Genomic DNA, 19,754 nt, shown 5'->3' with positions numbered 1-19,754 from the left:
AGTGACATCACGACTGCAGCCCAGGCAGTTAAAAGTTAAGAAGCGATTGAATCCTTTTTAACTCACGAGCGCTGTGCATCTTATTCTGATCAGAGACTTTTCCTCACGAACGCTGAGGTTCAGACCAAGAATCCTCTGCTTTCCACGGGAACCACCCAAGTGCTCCGCTGGACCCGAAAGTTTTCTACGCCTCCATCACGAGCGGCTCACGTGCTCCCACGGCGAGGCCCGAAACTACACCGGCGAATAGTTCTTCATATCTTGCTAAAGGCAGGATTAAGTAAGATTTTGGCATTTGGGCATAATTAAGATAGTCTTAGGAATTTGCTTTTATTGAAATAGTGTGAATTAAACCCAGGTTTATCTGTTACACTGTTAGACACGCAGCGTGTTGATTTATTTTGGTTCTATGTTCTCTCAATTGTTTGATAGGTTGTGCATGCTCCTTCTCTCTCTCTTATTCTGACTAACACTTTAAATTTCCTTATCATACATTTTGACCTTATCAAGGTTTCAGTGAGTTTGGTAATGTTATGAGTGTGGAATCTTTTTGTTACTGAGAAAACACGTGCTCAGTAGGCCTGACCAGGCCTGATACACTTTAGATAGCTTCCCTTTGTCTTTAGCAACACGTGCTCAGTAGGCCTCACCAGGCCTAACAAACACACTTTAACTAGGCCATAGGGCCTTTCACAAACACACACTAGCAACACAAGGCTAATCTAGGCCTCCACCACATAGTTAGCTACACAAGGCTAAACACATGGTCGAGTCCTTCCCACACACACACAAGCACACATTAGCAACAGAGCTAATCCTTTGTTCTACTTGGATAACATTCCTTTGTTTTAGCTAGCAACAAGCTAGGTCACACACACACACACACACACACACACAAGCACACATTAGCAACAGAGCTAATCCTTTGTTCTACTTAGATTACATTCCTTTGTTTTAGCTAGCAACAAGCTAGGCCATACACACACACCACACATGTATATACACACCTCACTGCTTGTATATATTGATTTATTATTTTTATCTTTGTTATAATAAATTCATTTATTAAACAAACTGTGTTTATTTGTGTGAACAATATATGAAGTCCCTAATCTCCCTCGAATTCAAAAGGGTGCATATAAAAGTTATGTAATGTGGTAAGTGATTGTAATAATTTGGAAATATACCATAATCTAGCTGTTGGTAATTTATTATTAAGCACCAGGATTAATGGTATGATTCACTAAATGATTCATTGAACGATTCACTAAATGATTCATTAACCCTTTGGTGACTGACCCCTTGAAAATGGTTCCTCCAGGAACCATGACGTTTCAGTTGTCAAGACAACGGAAAAACTAAAATACAAATACAAGAGCATTTTGTTTTGTGCACAAGAGCATTGTGACGTATCTTTCTGTTTTTGTATTTTAGTTTTTCCGTTGTCTTGACAACTGAAACGTCATCGTTCCTGGAGGAACCATTTTCAAGGGGTCAGTCACCAAAGGGTTAAACGATTCACTATACGATTCACTAAATGATTCATTGAACGATTCACTTCAAATGAGTGATTCTATGGTATGATTCAATTCAAATGAGTCAAAGTAAACGATTCAATGGGATTGATTCATTTTAATTATTAACCTTCAAACTTAATGAGACTGATTTAATGAGACTGATCACTTAATTTCAATAATTAACTGATTGCACCCACACTGATGACAATGAAATATTTAAAGAATAATTTTCTAATATATCCATTGTCAAATCATTGTATACTGCATTTGTAAGAAGTAAATTAGAATACTGTTCCATTATTTGGTCACCTCAGCAAAAAACAATGTCTAATCAAATAGAATTGGTTCAAAGAAAGTTTGTGAAGAAGTATTTTTGCTACAAGTTGTCTGTATTGAATGAAAGGCACCAGTATGAAAATGTATGTAAATATTTGGTTTGCCACCACTCTTAGACGTCAGTATTATGATTATGTGCATCTGTACGAAATTGTGAACTCTTTTTTAAAATGTCCATATTGTCAGGTATGCGAGGGAGGTGGATGTATGTGCAGAAGTGTTTTGTTTAATAAAGTGCAATATGTACACAAAGTGCATAAAACACACACAAAAGCAAACAGTCCAAATCGGCAGGCAGGGTCATAAAACAAAGTGAATATAGGCAAAGGGTCGGTAGAGGCGCAAACAGTATGTCGGAGGCAAAACGAGGATGGGAACGAGAATCAGGAACAAGAATCGAGTAACCAGGAAAACATGAACACAGGAAGAAAGGCTCGGTAATGCGCACTGAACTTCGCATCGCCTTTGCATCAGCTCAGTCCTTAAATAGCCCAACACATAGTTCTCTAATTGAGTTCAGGTGAGCCTTGTTCACGGTGTGCATGCTGGAGCTCACTTGGCGCGTGCACATGCCACAGCGCTCAGGACTGACATAACCCCCTCCCAAAGAGCTCCCTCTGGGAGCAAAAGTCCATCATACTAGGCCCTGGTGGGGGTTCATGCTCAGGCTTGGGACACGACTTGGGTTCTTGGCTAGGAGTAGGTTTGACCTCAGGACTTGACTTGGGTTCTGGACTGGACTTGAGCTCTGAAGATGACGTGGACTCCGGACTGGACTTGAGCTCTGAAGATGACTCGGGATCTGGACTGGGCCCGAGCTCTGTAGATGACGGGCTCTGGACTGGACTTGGGCTTGAGCTCTGTAGATGACTCAGGCTCAAGACTGGACTCTGGAGATGACTCAGGCTCTGACTCGGGCTCTGGAGATGGCTTGGCCTCTGGATTGGACTTGGGTACAGACTCGAGCTCTGTCAGCGCACTGCTTTGGTCTGGGTTAGGACCTGGTGATGGGATGACGCAGACATCCTCCTGGCCAAGCAGTGGCAGGACGGCTTAGACATCTTCATGGCTGGCTAAGGCAGCAGCAGTTCCAATGTCCTCTGACACAGGTTCAGGAACAGGCTCTGGAGAGAGCTCTGCAGAGGGCTCTGGCTCTGGAGACGGCTCGGGCTCTGGACTCAGGTACAGACTGGAGCTCTGTCAGCGCACTTCTTTGGTCTGGGTTAGGACATGGTGATGGGGCAATGCAGATGTCTTCCTGGCTGGGTGAGGCAGAGGTCGTTCTGACATCCTCTGACACCGGTTCAGGAACAGGCTCTGGCACTGAAGCGGGACCAGATACAGGCTCTAGCACTGGAGTAGGACCAGACCCAGGCTCTGGCACTGGAGCAGATACTGGCACTGACTCTGGCTCCATCTCTGGCATGGTAGCAGACACTGGCGCTGACTCTGGCTCCACCTCTGGTGCAGGAGCAGACACTAGCACTGGCACAGGAACAGGTATGGATTCAGGTGCTGGTTCTGGCTGACAAACCAGCTCAAAAGAGGCAGCCTCCTCTGCTGTCTCTATATCAGCCACTGGGAGGAGCTCTGGAGCAACAGCCTCCTCAGCTGGGTCGGCCACTGGAGGGAGCTCTGGAGCGATGGTCTCCTCAGCTGAGTCAGCCACAGGAATGGTTGTCTTTAGGAGGTGCTCCAGAGTGATGGCCTCCTCTGCTGAGTCACCCACTGGCCTGATTGCCCCTCCCCAAAAATTTTCATGGGGTTCCTCCTTTACTAATGATTCACTTGAGCATGACAAAGAAAGTCTGAGAGTTTCGAAGGCACGGGTGTTCAACCCGCATCAGATAGTCGACCCATCTGCATGCTCGTCCAGCAATGAATGTCAGGATGAAGTTTACCCAGATGGGTTCGGGTGGCTTGGGCTCTTGGAAGTCATCATAGAAGACCCCACACTGGATGCGGAATCCACACGTGTGATATTCTCCATCGTAGGGTGTAAGCATCGGTACACTGGCGGAAATATGAGGCTAGCAGCAGGGAAAGGGAAACCCGGAAACAGCGTGGAATCGCGTATTGATACACGTCTACTACATCCATTGTATGGCGAAGTATTTTGTCAGGTACATGAGGGAGGCGGATGTATGTGCAGAACTGTTTCATTTAATAAAGTGCAATATGTACACAAAGTGCATAAAACACACACAAAAGCAAAAAGTCCAAATCGGCAGGCAAGGTCATAAACGAGAATACAGGCAAAGGGTCAGTTGAGGCACAAACAGCATGTCGGAGGCAAAATGAGGACAAGAACTAGAATCAGGAACAAGAATCAAGTAACCAGGAAAACACGAACACGGGAAGAAAGGCTAGGTAATGCACACTGAACGTAGCATAATACTTTGCGTCGCCTTTGCATCAGCACAGTCCTTAAATAGTCCAACATATAGTTCTCTAATTGAGTTAAGGTGTGCCTTGTTCAGACTTCCTTTATTGAGGACGCTTCTTTGCTTTGCTCCTGCTTTCTTGATCTTTATTTCTATACTTTACTTTCTCATTTAATTTCCACTATTTTTTCATTTTATTTTTCATCTTTATCAGCTTTTAATTTAATTTTAATTTAATTTCCACTATTTTTTCATTTTATTTTTCATCTTTATAAGATAAGTTAGCTTTTAAGACAAAATGCCAGGGGGCAAAATATCCTGCAGAAAATGCATGGAACTAGAACAGAGGATTTCTATCCTGGAATCAAAGATTGATGCTCTGCCAAAGACGGATGAATTAAAAGCGATATCTCAGGAAAGGAGTACAGAAACAGTGGCTGAGAATGCAGAGATTGCACTCCGACAGACCGATGGCATTGCAAATCGAGTGGAGGAATTCATTGATCAAGCTGGGAAAAATGTGAGTACAGAAAACTGGCAAATGATGGGTGGCAAGCCCAAAAATAAAAACAGAAGAGTAATTACCTCAACACCAGCTCGTTCTACAAATTACAATAGGATTTACAATCCTATGGAAAATTCACAGCCCATAAGGCTTCAGAACAAATTTGAATGCCTCAGGGATGTGGAAGAGGATTTTTCAAGTGGACAAACACATCGTAAAAAGAGATCGCACCAAGATTGAAGAGCTGTGGGAAGAGGCAAAAAGCAGCTCGTTACACCACCTGATCCCACAACCCTTGTTCTTGGTGATTCCACTGTAAGAAATTTAAAAGGTCATGGGATGATTATTTGCTGTCTTCCAAATGCATCCATCTCTGACACCAAAGACAGCATTTTGAAACTCATGTCAGAGCATAAAACTATCAAATGTATTGTTGTGCATGTGGGAGCAAATGATGTTTTCAGAGAACAGCTGTTTGTCCAAGATGATTTCAGAAAACTTTTTTCTGATCTCTATAAGACTGGAATACAATCTTTTATTAGTGGCCCACTCCCAGCGAGAGGAAGTTTTGCATTTTCTCGACTCTTCAGTCTTAACATCTGGCTTGGAAAAACTTGTTTTTCATTTGGTATGAACTTCATAGACAATTTTAACCTTTTCTGGAATCGCAGAGAATTTTTCAAGCCAAATAGCACTGAACTCAGCTGGATTGGAGCCAAGGTCTTAATAGACCATTACAGACTTGCAATCTTTTCTCAGCCAGCATTGAGGAAAACAGTTGAAAAGATGTGGCAGACGGACATAGTTACAAAAAACAATACCTCTGCAAAGACAAAACAATCATCTTTGCAAGTCCTCATCAAGGACACACAGACATCTGATCTGCCAGACTGCCAAGATTCAAAGACAGACTGCCAAAAATCAGAGACAAACTGCCATACAAAGAATTCACCAATTTCTCGCTCTTCTGATCTGCCAGACTGCCAAGATTCAAAGACAGACTGCCAAAAATCAGAGACAAACTGCCATACAAAGAACTCACCAATTTCTCGCTCTTCTGACTTCACTACGCAGTCTTCCTCTTCTACACGTATGGATTTCCCAAATAGCATGCAGAGATTGCTGCCAATGGCTACACTCTCTTTTTCCAGCCCAAATCTGTCGCGACAAGCAGTGTACCCAGTTCATCAAAATTGTGTTCGCCCAGGACTTTCAGCTGGCTCACCATCTAAAAGATACATGTCATCTCCAATCCTTTCACCCTCAAACCAAATGGAACATTTAGAAAGTCTTGTTTGATATACTCTGGGTCCCTGCAAATGGGTGTAGTTTTGAAAACCAGCTGGGACCCTATATACCTATGCCATTCTCTATTCCTGTGTTGATAAGAAATAGAAAACATAGAGCACATTTAACCTAGGGGGTAAACCAATCTAATCTCCTTCCTGTTTTAAAACAATATCAGAGTGCACAAGCAGATATTACTTCTAGACTTTCTGTAAAGCTAGCTCTTCTGAACGTTAGATCACTTTTAAACAAGTCATTTTTAATTAATGATCTTATCTGCAAACACAATCTTGATTTTTTGCTTCTAACTGAAACTTGGCTGGATCAAGCAAATAGTGCTACCACCCTTATTGAAGCAGCTCCCCCAAATTTTAATTTTTTGAATGTTACCCGACAAGGGAAAGGTGGAGGGATCTCAAATATATTCAAAGTCTCTTTTCAATGTAAACAATCCTCACTTGGTGATTTTACATCCTTTGAACACTTATGTGCACTTGTTACATGCTCTCCTAACATATTATTATTAACTATTTATAGGCCTCCGAAACATTCAGCCAAAGTCTTTCTTGAAGAGTTTGGTGAACTGTTGTCAGTCATTTGCTTAGAGTTTGATTGTCTTATTATATCTGGGGATTTTAACTTGCATGTAGATAATCCTGAAAACACTTATGCCAAAGAACTACTTGCACTTATTGACAACTTCAACCTAGTACAACATGTACAGGGGCCGACCCACTCTCGTGGTCATACCCTTGACCTTGTCATCACAAAGGGTCTTACTGTTTCTACTACTGTTGTTGACCTGGCCTTATCTGATCATTTTTGTGTTTTCACTGATGTTTCTATGCCCATGTTTACATTAGACCATATCAGCGGATCATCAGATTAACGTTTTTAAAACGATTAGTGTGCACACAGCAACACCAATACACGATTTGCGTGCACACAGCAACACCAATACATGGATACGCTCGGCTCCGCAGGCATCCTGCGCTCCAAATCACTCCGCCCTGAACAGCGAGTGCCCTCTGGAGGGTGCGCACTCCGGCCTTGCGCAGCTCACAGAGCACGCGAGTGAAGTGCACAAGCTGTGATTCGGGACTGAGCCGCTGTGTGTGTGATCCCAGCGCATATCACTTACCACTTGCAAGTGGAAGGATGGCAAGCCTAAAGACAATCATAACTACACAATGGGCAGTATTTGCATCAGTATTTTCATACTTTTATACTCTTTAATGAAAGGTGATACAAGGCGGAAGTCCGCGCCGTTTTTCAGCAGTCGCGTCACATGACCAACGCCAGCAAATCAGGAAGGTGGATGTCACAGTGACGTTGTCCAATGACGACGCCAGCTAGAGCTCAGCACAGCGTATCCGCGTATCTCAATGTTTACACAGCACCGGAGCTGACACGATCTGGATTGAATACGTGGACCCTGGCAGATTCCCGTTTCCCGGCGTTTCCAGGCGGTTTAATGTAAATGGACAGTGCATCCGCAAAGAAAACGAGACAGATACGGTCTAATGTAAACTTGGCCTATGTCTCCTCACATTCAGAACAGCTCAACGACTATGGGTAGGAGAGTCATAAAAGACAACACGTGTTCTCTTTGAGCAAGCTCTCTCTCAGAACTCAACCAAAATGTCAGACTCTGTAGATGATTTACTGGAAATTTTTAATTTAAATATGACCCAAATTATGGATGATATTGCTCCATTCAAAATCAAAAGAGTCAATGATAAGCAGAAAGCACCATGGAAGCAGTACCCGGCTGTTAAACTGCTAAAGAGAGAATGTAGAAAGACTGAAAGAAAATGGCGCAAATCTAAACTTCACATCCATTATCAAATCCATAAAGAGATGCTTTGTAATTATAATTATGAAATTCGTAAAGCAAGACAGTCTTTCTTCTCCAATATCATAAACAGGAATATGAACAATGCCTGTGTGCTATTTTCAACAGTAGAGAAGCTAACTAATCCCCCACCACAATTAGCACCTGAACTTCTCTCAGTTAATAAATGCAATGAGTTTGCATCCTTCTTCAAAGGTAAAATTAATAAAATACGGCAGAATATTGCTCATAATATATCTCAGCTGCAAAAAAATTGAAAAACTGCAATCACCAATGACACAAATAGATAACTTCAACACAATGTCAGAATTTTGTTTAATTGATTATGAGACTCTTGAAAAAAACTGTACAAAATCTCAGTTCCTCAACATCTGAATTGGACATTCTGCCCACCAACTTTTTTAAGTCTGTTCTTCATCTTATAATTACAGATGTGCTTCAAATTATAAATACATCCCTAGAGACTGGCGTTGTTCCTGTGTCCCTGAAAAAAGCTGTTGTAAAGCCCCTACATAAAAAAAAAAATAATCTGGATCCTTCAGTATTAAATAACTACAGGCCAATATCAAATCTACCATTCATCAGGAAAATCCTTGGAAAAATTGTCTTCAATCAATTAACTGCCTTCTTGATATCAAACAGCCGTTTTGATAATTTTCAGTCAGGTTTTCGTGCCAATCATAGCACTGAAACAGAGCTGATTAAAGTTATAAATGACATACATCTTAATACTGATGCAGGCAAAACATCGGTCCTGGTATTACTGGACCTCAGTGCAGCTTTTGATACTGTTGATCACAACATACTGCTATATCGACTTGAACACTGGGTTGGATTGACTGGTAAAGTTATCAATTGGTTAAATTCATACTTAAAAGATAGAAGCTTTTTTGTTACCATGGGAAATTGTTCCTCAACGTCAATGTCCTTGACCTGTGGTGTCCCCCAGGGGTCGATTCGTGGACCATTACTTTTCAACCTTTATATGCTCCCACTTGGGCAAATTATCAATAACAATTCAATTTTGTATCACTGCTATGCAGATGACACCCAAATTTATTTTGCTTTATCACCTAATGATTGTGCCCCCCTTGAATGTCTTTACCAGTGTATCGATCAAATTAAAAACTGGATGTCACAACATTTTCTTCAGCTGAACTCAGATAAAACAGAAGTAATTCTATTTGGAAAAAAAGATGAACGACTCAGGATTACCAGTATTCTTGACACAAAAGGGATTAAAACTAAAGAAATGGTTAAAAATCTTGGTGTTTTCATTGACAGCGAGCTAAACTTTGACAGTAACATGAAAGCAATCACTAAAATGGCATTCTATCACCTAAAAACATTTCCAAACTAAGAGGACTTATGTCAAAACATGATCTGGAAAAACTGATACATGCCTTCATCTCTAGTAGGGTTGATTACTGCAATGGCCTTTTCACAGGCCTGCCAAAAAAGACCATCAAACGACTTCAGCTGGTGCAAAATGCAGCAGCTAGGGTTCTCACATGAACAAAAAGAACAGAGCACATTACTCCAATTCTAATGCCGCTTTTCCACTACAAACGCGGCTGAGCCGTGCCGTGCCGAGTCGAGCTGAGTCGAGCTGAGCGGGGCTGTTGGAGTTGCATTTTGACTACAACCGCGCTGAACCGTGCTGGCTGGAAGTGGGTGGACACATTGGGTGGAGTTAGCGAAAGTGGGTGGACGTCATGTGATGTCGTTAAGCAGCGCAAACAGTGACATCAGTGACAGTGGCGGAACAAGTCAGAGCCGGGCCGGGGGCGGGGCAAATGACCGGGCCCTTTATTAAAGCTTATCATAACATCATTTTAGGCTACAAAATGTCCGCAACTGCGGTGTTTACCAATTTCAACACTACCGGGTGCAACTATGTTATTTAGTACATCAAGTCCTTCAAACGAACATGTAACTCAGAAACAAAAAACATTAGGATACTGTACATGGCTCATAATAAAACATCAATAGCCTATACTGCGCACATTATTTGAAGGGCATACGAATGAGCGCTCAGAGGTTGCAACGGTGACAGGAAGAGTCAGAAATAAAAGGAGGGCGGTGCAAACCTCACTGAATGCACTGTGTTTACCAATTTCAACACTACGGGGTGCAACTATGTTATTTTGTACATTAAGTCCTTCAAACGAACATGTAACTCAGAAACAAAAAAACATTAGGCGACATACTGTACATGGCTCATAATAAAACATCAATAGCCTACTGCGCGCATTATTTGAAGGGCATACGACGAGCCTTGCGCTCCGCGAACTCGTCCACGATGCTCTGTATGTCACTGATTCAGTGAGCTTTTAAGCGGTAGTCTCACGACCCGAATAGTAAACAATAAACATGGAGGACATGGAGTCGTTAGTGTTGCTGGTCTTGGTGCTGTGGCTTGTTGTCACCGACAACGCCAACAGATACTGGCAAGAGCGTATAGATGAGGCGAGGCGCATAAGGCTTCAGAAATTCTCGTAATTCATAATTCTCCTTCTTCCGGGTTTACGGTGTTTACAGATCCCAGCGCGCTCGCGGGGCGTGTGTGGGCATGTGAGGACACTCCTCCTCACCAATCAGTGCACAGGGGAGTGTCTGCTCACGCCCCCAACCTCAGTCGGCACGGTTTGGCTTGCTTCAGCCCCACTCCAAAACGGTGCGAGTTTTAGGGACTAAGCAGGGCTGAAACGAGCTGAGTCGTGCTGGTTTTTGGTAGTCGAAACGCGAGCCGTGTCGGGCTGAAGTGAGCTGAAGCGAGCTGAAGTGAGCTGAAAAAGGGTAGTGGAAAAGGGCCATAAGGTCCCTTCACTGGCTTCCAGTAAGCTACAGAATTTACTTTAAAGCATTGTTGCTGGTGTACAAATCTCTAAATGGTACAGGGCCCAATTACCTCTCTGATATGTTGCAGCGGCCTAACCCAATCAGATCTACCAGATCGCAACAGAAAAATTTACTATTAAAACCTGTTGTTAAAACAAAGTGTGGTGAAGCAGCTTTTAGCTACTATGCAGTACAGCTATGGAACCAACTGCCAGAGGACATTAAAAATGCTCCTGCTGTTGGCAGCTTCAAATCTAGGTTAAAGACCAAGCCTGTTTTCAGATGCTTTCTGTTAAATAATTAATATTATCTTCCTTACATGTTTTTATAATCTGTACTTTTACAGTTTCTGCATATTTCAAATTTTACTTAACTTTTATTCTATTTTATTCTGCTGTTTTTTTCTTCCCTCCCCCTATTTGAACTTCTACTTCATTTTATTTTTTATTTCTACTATTGTTTAATTCTTATTATATTTTTCCCATTTATTTTATGTAATTTTATTCTCTATTGTTTACTGTTTTGCTTTTACTTCTGTAAAGCACATTGAACTGCCACTGTGTATGAAATGTGCTATATAAATAAACTTGCCTTGCCTTGCCTTGTTCACAGTGTGCATGCTGGAGCTTACTCGGTGTGTATGCAGCCCAAGGAGCACCTTCAGGTGCACACACCACAGTACGCAGGACTGACACATATCTGCTATCAGAGATATTGTTGCATGTGCAATCTAGACAGTTGCGCCACATGGAGCTTTTTTGTCCAGCTCTTGGCCGGACAAATATTAGAAGCAATCATATATTGGTTAAGGCGCAGATAAATTTTAACCATCTTCTGAAATATAATGACATTAATTTATTTACTTCTCTGAATTGTTTGAAGATGAAATGGAAAAGAATTTTATTTTAATGAAAGTTTTTTTAGTCTGATATGGACAAGTATTTTTACTGTATAGATTTACCTGAAACCACTATATACATGGTTTAATTTTATTTAATATGTTTTCATGTTTTAAGTCATGTATAATTGTTTGGTCTCATAATTTGTTTTACACTATGTATTTTATAGTTTACTGTTTTACATCTGTTACTTTTTAGTGTTTGGCGTTATGGTTTTATGTTTTAATTGTTATCATCGCTGTAATTGGACCCGCAGAGTCTGTTGATGATGAATAAATGAAATGAATAAAAAGTCACTAGTTTGATTTTTCTAACAGCACATTCATGACACTTAGTTGTGGAGTACATACAAACAGTTGATGCCAAAGGTTTACTAGACTAAAGACATTCAAACTCAATATTTTACAACGCTACACTTTTCATGTTTTTAACACATTACCTGTGTTGTCAATTAGGTTGTATATTTTATTTCCATTAGAGTGAATTTAAAGATACTAGCTGAGAGAAAGATTCAATGGCCTAATAGTTAGAGAAGCAACTTTGGGACTGAAAGGTTTGATTCCCTAGACCAGCAGGAATGGCTGAAATGCCCTTAAGCAATGCACCTAACCCCCAATTGCTCTGGGTACATTGTTCTGGATAAGAATGCCTGTAATGCAATTTATTTCAGCTTTTATTTACTATATCAGATTTTCAGTGGGTCACAAGTTAACCTATACTTTGATATTATTTTGAGGCATTGCCTTTTAATTGCTTGAAATTGAATCAAACTCTTGGAGTAGCCTTCTATATCCTTCTCACAGTACTTTGCCAGAATTTTTTTCATTCCTCCTGACAGTACGAGTGTAACTCATTCAGGTTTGTAGACCTCCTTTGCTTGGACATGCTTTTTCAATTCAGTCCAAAAGGTTTCTATGGGATCTTAAGGTCAGGGCTTGAATCGCTTTTTTTTTATTTTTATTTTTTAATGCTTAAAAAAAAAAAGATTACAGTCTTACTTGCATGACAACATTTCAGGTGATGAAGGACTCTTAATGGTGGATTGTGGCAGTGGGGGCATGGCAAAGCAGCAGTCTGTGAATGGAGGGCGGGGTTGGGGAAGGTAAGTGGCTAGGTCATTACACCTGATGTCAATTTGTGTGTGTGTGTGTGTGTGTGTTGCAGGGATGGAGTATAAAGGAAGGGGGAAAGAAGAGAAGAAGGCCCCTGACCACAGCACTTGTGTGAATGAGTGAGTGCGTGAAAGAAAAAGCAAGCAAGCAAGCAAGCTGAAAAGCTCAATAAAAGTGCGTTTGTGTAAACACGAACTCTCGCCTGCCGTGCTTCTGTGCTCCACCCACATCGGGGTTTACTACATGTGTTAGGGTTTTGCTGGGATTCGAACCTGGTTCGTTGGTGTGATAATCCAGCAAACCCCCACTAGGCCACCAGGGGGATGACTCAAATGCAGAGGCGTGAGGCGGAAGTAGAAAAAGAATCAAAAGGTTTATTTAAACTATATACACTATATACAGGGCAAAACAAAAGACAAAAAAAAAACAAAAGAGTATAATCCAAAAGAAAAGCAAAGTGCAAAAATTCAAAAGCTAAGAAGATCAAAAAACACAGTACAAAGGAAACTGGAGATAAACATAACAGCACAAAGACTCCGTGACAAAAGGACTGAACTCAGGGGTATAAATAGACAAACTAATTAAGGACACAGGTGAAGATAATTAGGCAATTAACACAAACACAAAACACAGGAACAGTGGCGGCCTCTAGAGGCCAAAATAAACACGACATGAAAAGGAAATAACAGCGGCCTCTAGAGGCCAAAACAGTCCTAGTCCTAACAACATGGATCTACATACTATGGTACCTGATGCTTTTAACTCCTTCACCAGTTCCTTTGTTGTTGTCTTGTAGTTCAATTGAACCTCTCGGATTCAAGTTCCTTCATCACTGGGAGTTAATTTCTGCCTATTTTTTTTTTTTTTTGTTCAAGATGGCAGCGCGCACATACACAGCAGCTCCTCTCTGTCCCGACAGAACGGTGTTTTCGTGTTTTAAAACAGTGTGTATCTGTTCGTCTTTGTCACATCCATCAGTCTCAAGGCGCACTTACTCCTGTGAGTTTCTGTTCGACATCCGCAGAACTATATTCACGGATATAAATCCAGCGGACATGGAAGTGCTATGTGGCTATGGTTTGCTCCGGAGGCCTGCTCAATCACTGACCCCCACTCCTGCATCCAGCCCACAGTGGAAGCACTACAGGCGGAACATGCGGAAGCAGAAGCGAGGCAAACGGGCAGGTATCCGAGCTAGGCTAGCGGCTAGCCCTCACTGGCTGTCTATCCCTACCATCACTCTGGCCAATGTACGCTTGCTGGACAACAAGCTGGATTATGTCTGCCTGCTCCACTCATCTTTTAAGTCTGTGAGTGAGTGCTGTGTCCTTGTGTTTGTGGAAACATGGCTTAATGACAGCGTCCCGGACTGTGCCATTCAGCTAGCCCAGCTAACATGCTAACAGTCAGACAGAGCACTAGTCGAGGGGGGGAAGACTTGCGGTGGAGGACTCTGTGTTTACATCAGTGATGCCTGGTGCCGCGATGCTGTTGTGGTCTGCAAACACTGCTCACCTCTGGTGGAGTTTATGATTATTAAGTGCCGGCCATTCTACCTGCCAAGGGAATTTACAGCCATATTGCTGGTAGCAATATACATCCCTCCTGGCTCCAATAACAACAGGAGTGAAGCACTGAATGAACAATATCAGCACATCAGTGAGCAGCAGACAGCCCACCCAGATGCTTTCCTCATCCTGGCTGGGGATTTCAATCATGCAAACCCCAAAAGCGTGTTTCCAAAACTCTATGGACATATCAACTTTCCTACATGTGGAAACAATACCCTGGACAATGTTTACACCATGCATAAAGACGCCTACAAAGCCCTGCCCCTCCCCTACCTTGGGGTCTCAGATCACTCCACTGTTATGCTAATGCCAGCATACAGGCCGCTGGTTAAAGTCACCAAACCAGCTACAAAACAGATACGTGTGTGGCCAGAGGGGTCCTCAGAGGCACTCCAGGACTGTTTTTCCACCACTGACTGGAGCATGTTCAGACAGGCAGCCACCTACAACACCACCACAGATCTCCAGGAGTACACGGAGACCATCACTGCCTACATGAGGAAGTGCATGGACGACGTTACGGTCACCAGAACCATCTCCATTCGGGCCAATCAGAAGCCATGGCTGACAGGGGAAGTCTATAGGCTCCTGTTGGCTCGGAAAGCCGCCTTCAGAGCTGGGGATGAGGTGGGCCTGAGGACAGCTAGGGCCAATCTGTCATGAGGCATCAGGGTGACCAAGAGACAGTATTCCAGACACATTGCTGACCATTTCAACGACAGCAGAGACACCAGGAACCTGTGGCGGGGGATTCAGACCATCACAGACTACAAGCCCTCGCCACAGACCTGTGACAACTCCACGTCTTTGCTGAATCAGTTGAACGACTTCTTCACTCGCTTTGAGGCAGACAACAGCACCACGGCAAAGAAGACGCCACCACCTCCTGGCAACCAGGTGTTGACGCTGTCCCCAGACAGAGTGAGGAGAGCTCTCAGGACGACAAATGCACAAAAAGCCCCGGGTCCTGATAACATTCCTCATCGTGTCCTGAGAGACTGTGCCGAGGAGCTCACAGATGTCTTTACAGACATCTTCAACATCTCGTTGAGCCAGGCTGTTGTCCCCACGTGCCTCAAAACCACCACCATCATCCCGGTCCCGAAGAAGCCGTCTCCCTCCTGCTTCAATGACTACCGCCCTGTCGCACTCAATCCCATCCTCATGAAGTGCTTCGAGCGGCTAGTCATGAGGCATATCAAGTCTGCCCTCCCCCCCACCCTGGATCCTTTCCAGTTTGCATATCAGTCCAACCGTTTGACCAATGATGCCATCTCCACTGCCCTCCACTCAGCCCTCACCCACCTGGAGACAAAAGACTCGTATGTCAGAATGCTGTTCATAGACTTTAGCTCAGCATTCAACACAATCATTCCTCAGCAGCTCATTCACAAACTGGACCAGCTGGGACTCAACACCTCCCTGTGCAACTGGCTGCTGGACTTCCTGATGGGGAGACCACAGACTGTATGGGTCAGCAGCAACTCCTCCAGCACCATCACACTGAACACGGGGGCCCCCCAAGGATGTGTGCTAAGCCCCCTCCTCTTCACTCTGCTGACCCACGACTGCACACCAACATCCAGCTCAAATCTCTTCATTAAGTTTGCGGATGACACGACTGTGGTGGGTCTCATCAACAACGGCGATGAGACAATCTACAGGAGTGAGGTGAGCCGCTTGGCCATGTGGTGCAAGGACAACAATCTCCATCTGAACATGGAGAAGATGAAGGAGATTGTTGTGGACTTCAGGAGAGAGCACACACAGCATGCTCCACTATCTATCGACAGTACTGCAGTGGAGAGGGTGAGCAGCACCAAGTTTCTGGGTGTGCACATCTCTGAAGACCTGTCCTAGAGCAACAACACCGCATCACTGGCCAAAAAAGCCCAACAGCATCTGTACTTCCTCCACAAACTGAGGAGAGCAAGAGCCCCGGCCCCCATCATGCACACTTTCTACAGAGGCACCATCGAGAACATCCTGACCAGCTGCATCACCGTGTGGTACGGCGCCTGCACCGTGTCCTGCTGCAAGTCTCTGCAGCGCATCGTGAGAGCAGCTGAGAGGATCATTGGTGTCTCTCTCCCTTCTCTTATGGATATCTATAATTCCCGCCTCACCCGCAAAGCCATCAGGATTGCAGGTGACCCCACCCACCCATCTCACAGCCTCTTCAGCCTGCTGCCGTTGGGGAGGAGACTGCGGAGTCTCCGGGCCAAAACCAGCAAGCTCAAGAACAGTTTCTTTCACCAGGCAATCAGGAGACTCAACTCCCTCCCTGTTCTGCCCCTCCTCCCCCCTCTGCCCCCTGCCACAGATTCTGCTCACACACCCCCCTTCAGCATCTGACATGTCATCCTCACAGTCCCCCCCCAACACACACACACACACACACACACACACACATACATCTCATCGTTCATTAACGCACTGAACTCAGGGACTGCACATCTCACTTTACCTCGCTCATTTGCACTATTCCGCACTACCTCATCTTAACAGCTGCTAGTTTGTTTATACTGCTTATTTCATGTTTCATGTTTACCTGCTATACCTCAAGTGCCCTTGACTGTTTGGTTATTTGAACCAATTTATGTGTGTGTGTGTGTGTGTGTGTATATATATATATATATATATATATATATATATATATGAGTGTTTAGTCTACGTCTAGTTCATATCTAGAGTGTTTTTACTGTTTATATTGTCTGAGTGTTTAGTCTGTGTGTAGTTCTTATCTAGTGTTTACACTGTTTATATTGTCTGAGTGTTTAGTCTATGTCTTGTTCTTATCTAGTGTTTATACTGTTTATTTATACTGTTTATATTGTTTGAGTGTTTAGTCTATGTCTAGTTCCTATCTAGAGTGTTTATACTGTTTATATTGTTTGTTTTTTCAATTATTCTATTTTTATTTATTGCATTGCCTGTTTGCACCGTGGGTCAGAGAGGACTGAAATTTCATCTGTGCTGTATGTCGAGCATGTACAGCATATTTGACAATAAAGTTGACTTGACTTGACTTGACTTGATTTCTGGAACAATACAGTGTCTGGATAGTCCCAAGATGTTTATATTTGCATACAACTGTTTGTACAGAGGGTGGCATGGTGGTGTAGTAGTTAGCACTGTCACCTCACAGCAAGAAGGTTCTGGGTTTGAGCCCAGTGGCCAGCAAGGGCCTTTCTGTGTGGAATTTGCATGTTCTCCCCGTGTCTATGTGGGTTTCCTCCAGGTGATCCGGTTTCCCCCACAGTCCAAAGACATGCAGGTTAGTTTAATTGGTGTCTCTAAATTGACCGTAGGTGTGAATGGTTGTTTGTCTCCATGTCAGCCCTGTGATAATCTGGCGATTTGTCCAGGGTGTACCCTGCCTCTCGCCCATAGTCAGCTGGGATAGGCTCCAGCTTGCCTGCGACCCTGTAGAACAGGATAAGAGGCCACAGATGATGGATGGATGGATGTTTGTACAGATGTTCATAGTACCTTCAGTTCAGGAGGAACTTGTAGAGGACCACAATTTTTGTTCTGAAGTCTTGTCTGAGTTGCTTTGATTTTCCCATGGTACCAAGGGCAAAAACAACACTGGCTCTAAGGGTAGGCTTTTACAGCCACAGGTGCTAATTATGAAAATTGGCCTATCAGATGCTTCTAAAAGTCATCACATCAATTTCTGGAATCGTCATGGCTGTTTAAAGAAAGTCAACTTGGTGTTTGTAAACTTCTGACCCACTGAATAAAAGCTGAAATAAATCTCTATATATAATTGTTCTAAAATTATCTTTGAACTGAACAAAGTAGATGCCTGAATTGACTTCCCAATAGAAATGTAAGGTAACATGAAATGTGTGGAGGTTGTATATCTTGAGCAAGCCTCGTGCTTTATAATAGCATTGCAAATATGATTACTACTGCACAAGAGCATTATATTGTTTATGATATTGCTTGTTTGACTGTCATAGTGGATTCATAAGTTAAGTTTTATTAGAGTGGTGCATCTTAAACACCAGCTATTCAGTTAAAGAGCTTACAGTTATAACCTTTCTGTTTATTAAGGTTTTCAGAGAAAACAAGGCTAAAGCCAGTACAACATTATGGACCTGAAACAGTTACTTTGCAAATGAAAGATTAAATGAAAGTGTAGTTTAATTATTTTCTTCACATACCCAGTTTTTTTTAGACATCAGAGATCAGCTGTACTATGGCACCCTTTTGAGCAAAGGGGGCAAAGACCTTGATCATAAGCCCCACAGTGGCAGTTTGGCATTTCAACTCACAACCTTCTGATTAGGAGCCCAGAACTGTTATTACTGAGCCATCCATGCCCCTTATGTAGGTTATATAGGTTATAAAGGTTCTCAAAATTAGATTATACTATTACCACCTCCAAGAAAAATAGCATGTAAAGGGGGCATGTAAAATGAGGCTGAGGTTGGCTTGATATTCACCAGTTCTACCAGTCCTTACATTTTCAAGCCTCTTAATGGCACCTTAAAGCACTCTAACATCATTCTAACATCACATGCTGAATTAAAGGGGCTATATAATTATCTCCATATTTGAAAAGTGTCTCACAAATTTGATTATAACATTGAGATACAGTGTAACATATGATCAATAGAGGACTTTCATGTGACATCATCACAACAGCGGATTTGTTTATGCAGCCATATTGCCTGCCAAGCTTTGAGTTTGCCAGTGACTGGCACAAGGGTACATGAGTGATTCTAAGCCAAATTCAGTACAGTTACAGATAAACTTATAGAAGTTACATCTAAAAGAAGAATGCCATAGGCCTGTAGTGCTTTTGGATGTAATAATAGATGTGGAGATAAGCCTGGTTTAACTTTACACCACTTCCTGGCAAACCCAGAAAGATGAGAAAAATGGTGAGCTGCAGTTAAACAGGAAGATTGGATGATAAAACCTTCTGGTGTGTGTGGAGAACATTGTATATCAAGTTAGTATGAAAGCTCTGTGCAATATTAAAATATATATGTGGATGTGGGCTTTAGACATTATATATTATATTAGACCTAATGCTTGGCTAGACAAGCAGCATGTTTGTTCTGTAGTGATACTGTAGATGAGGCAAAACACCATAAAATGTGCTGGATCTCATCCCTGGCTTGTTTATTATTAGACATCCACATTTGAGCTTACCTTTGTCATCAGATATTTTTCTTTATTGGGACTTTCCCATAACATTCTGGCATGCAAGAAATCTGCCTTGAAATATTGGTAGGCATCTGTACTTTTGTATGACTTTAGAAGACCCAAATACTAAATAGTTCAGGATGTCGTAGTATCCCCAATCTGGTAGCTGTTTTGCCATACACATTTCAAGTGGAATAAATACATTTGTGGGTAAAAGAAGAAGAAGCCTTTATTTTTGTCACATTCCTCCTCAGCATTGAATCCATCTGAAGCGGTGAACATGC

The 19,754-nt window shown here is 42.7% G+C and overlaps 1 protein-coding gene across 1 annotated transcript in view; it reads right to left on the bottom strand.

Annotated features, from left to right (window-relative positions):
• Nucleotides 1-19,754, bottom strand: part of otog (otogelin) — a 550,025-nt gene that overhangs the window by 76,631 nt on the left and 453,640 nt on the right. The gene's annotated exons all lie outside the window — the stretch shown is intronic.

The sequence above is a fragment of the Neoarius graeffei genome, chromosome 27 (genome assembly GCF_027579695.1).
Source record: "Neoarius graeffei isolate fNeoGra1 chromosome 27, fNeoGra1.pri, whole genome shotgun sequence".
Lineage (NCBI taxonomy): Eukaryota > Metazoa > Chordata > Actinopteri > Siluriformes > Ariidae > Neoarius > Neoarius graeffei.
This window is presented reverse-complemented; position numbering and strand designations above follow the sequence as displayed.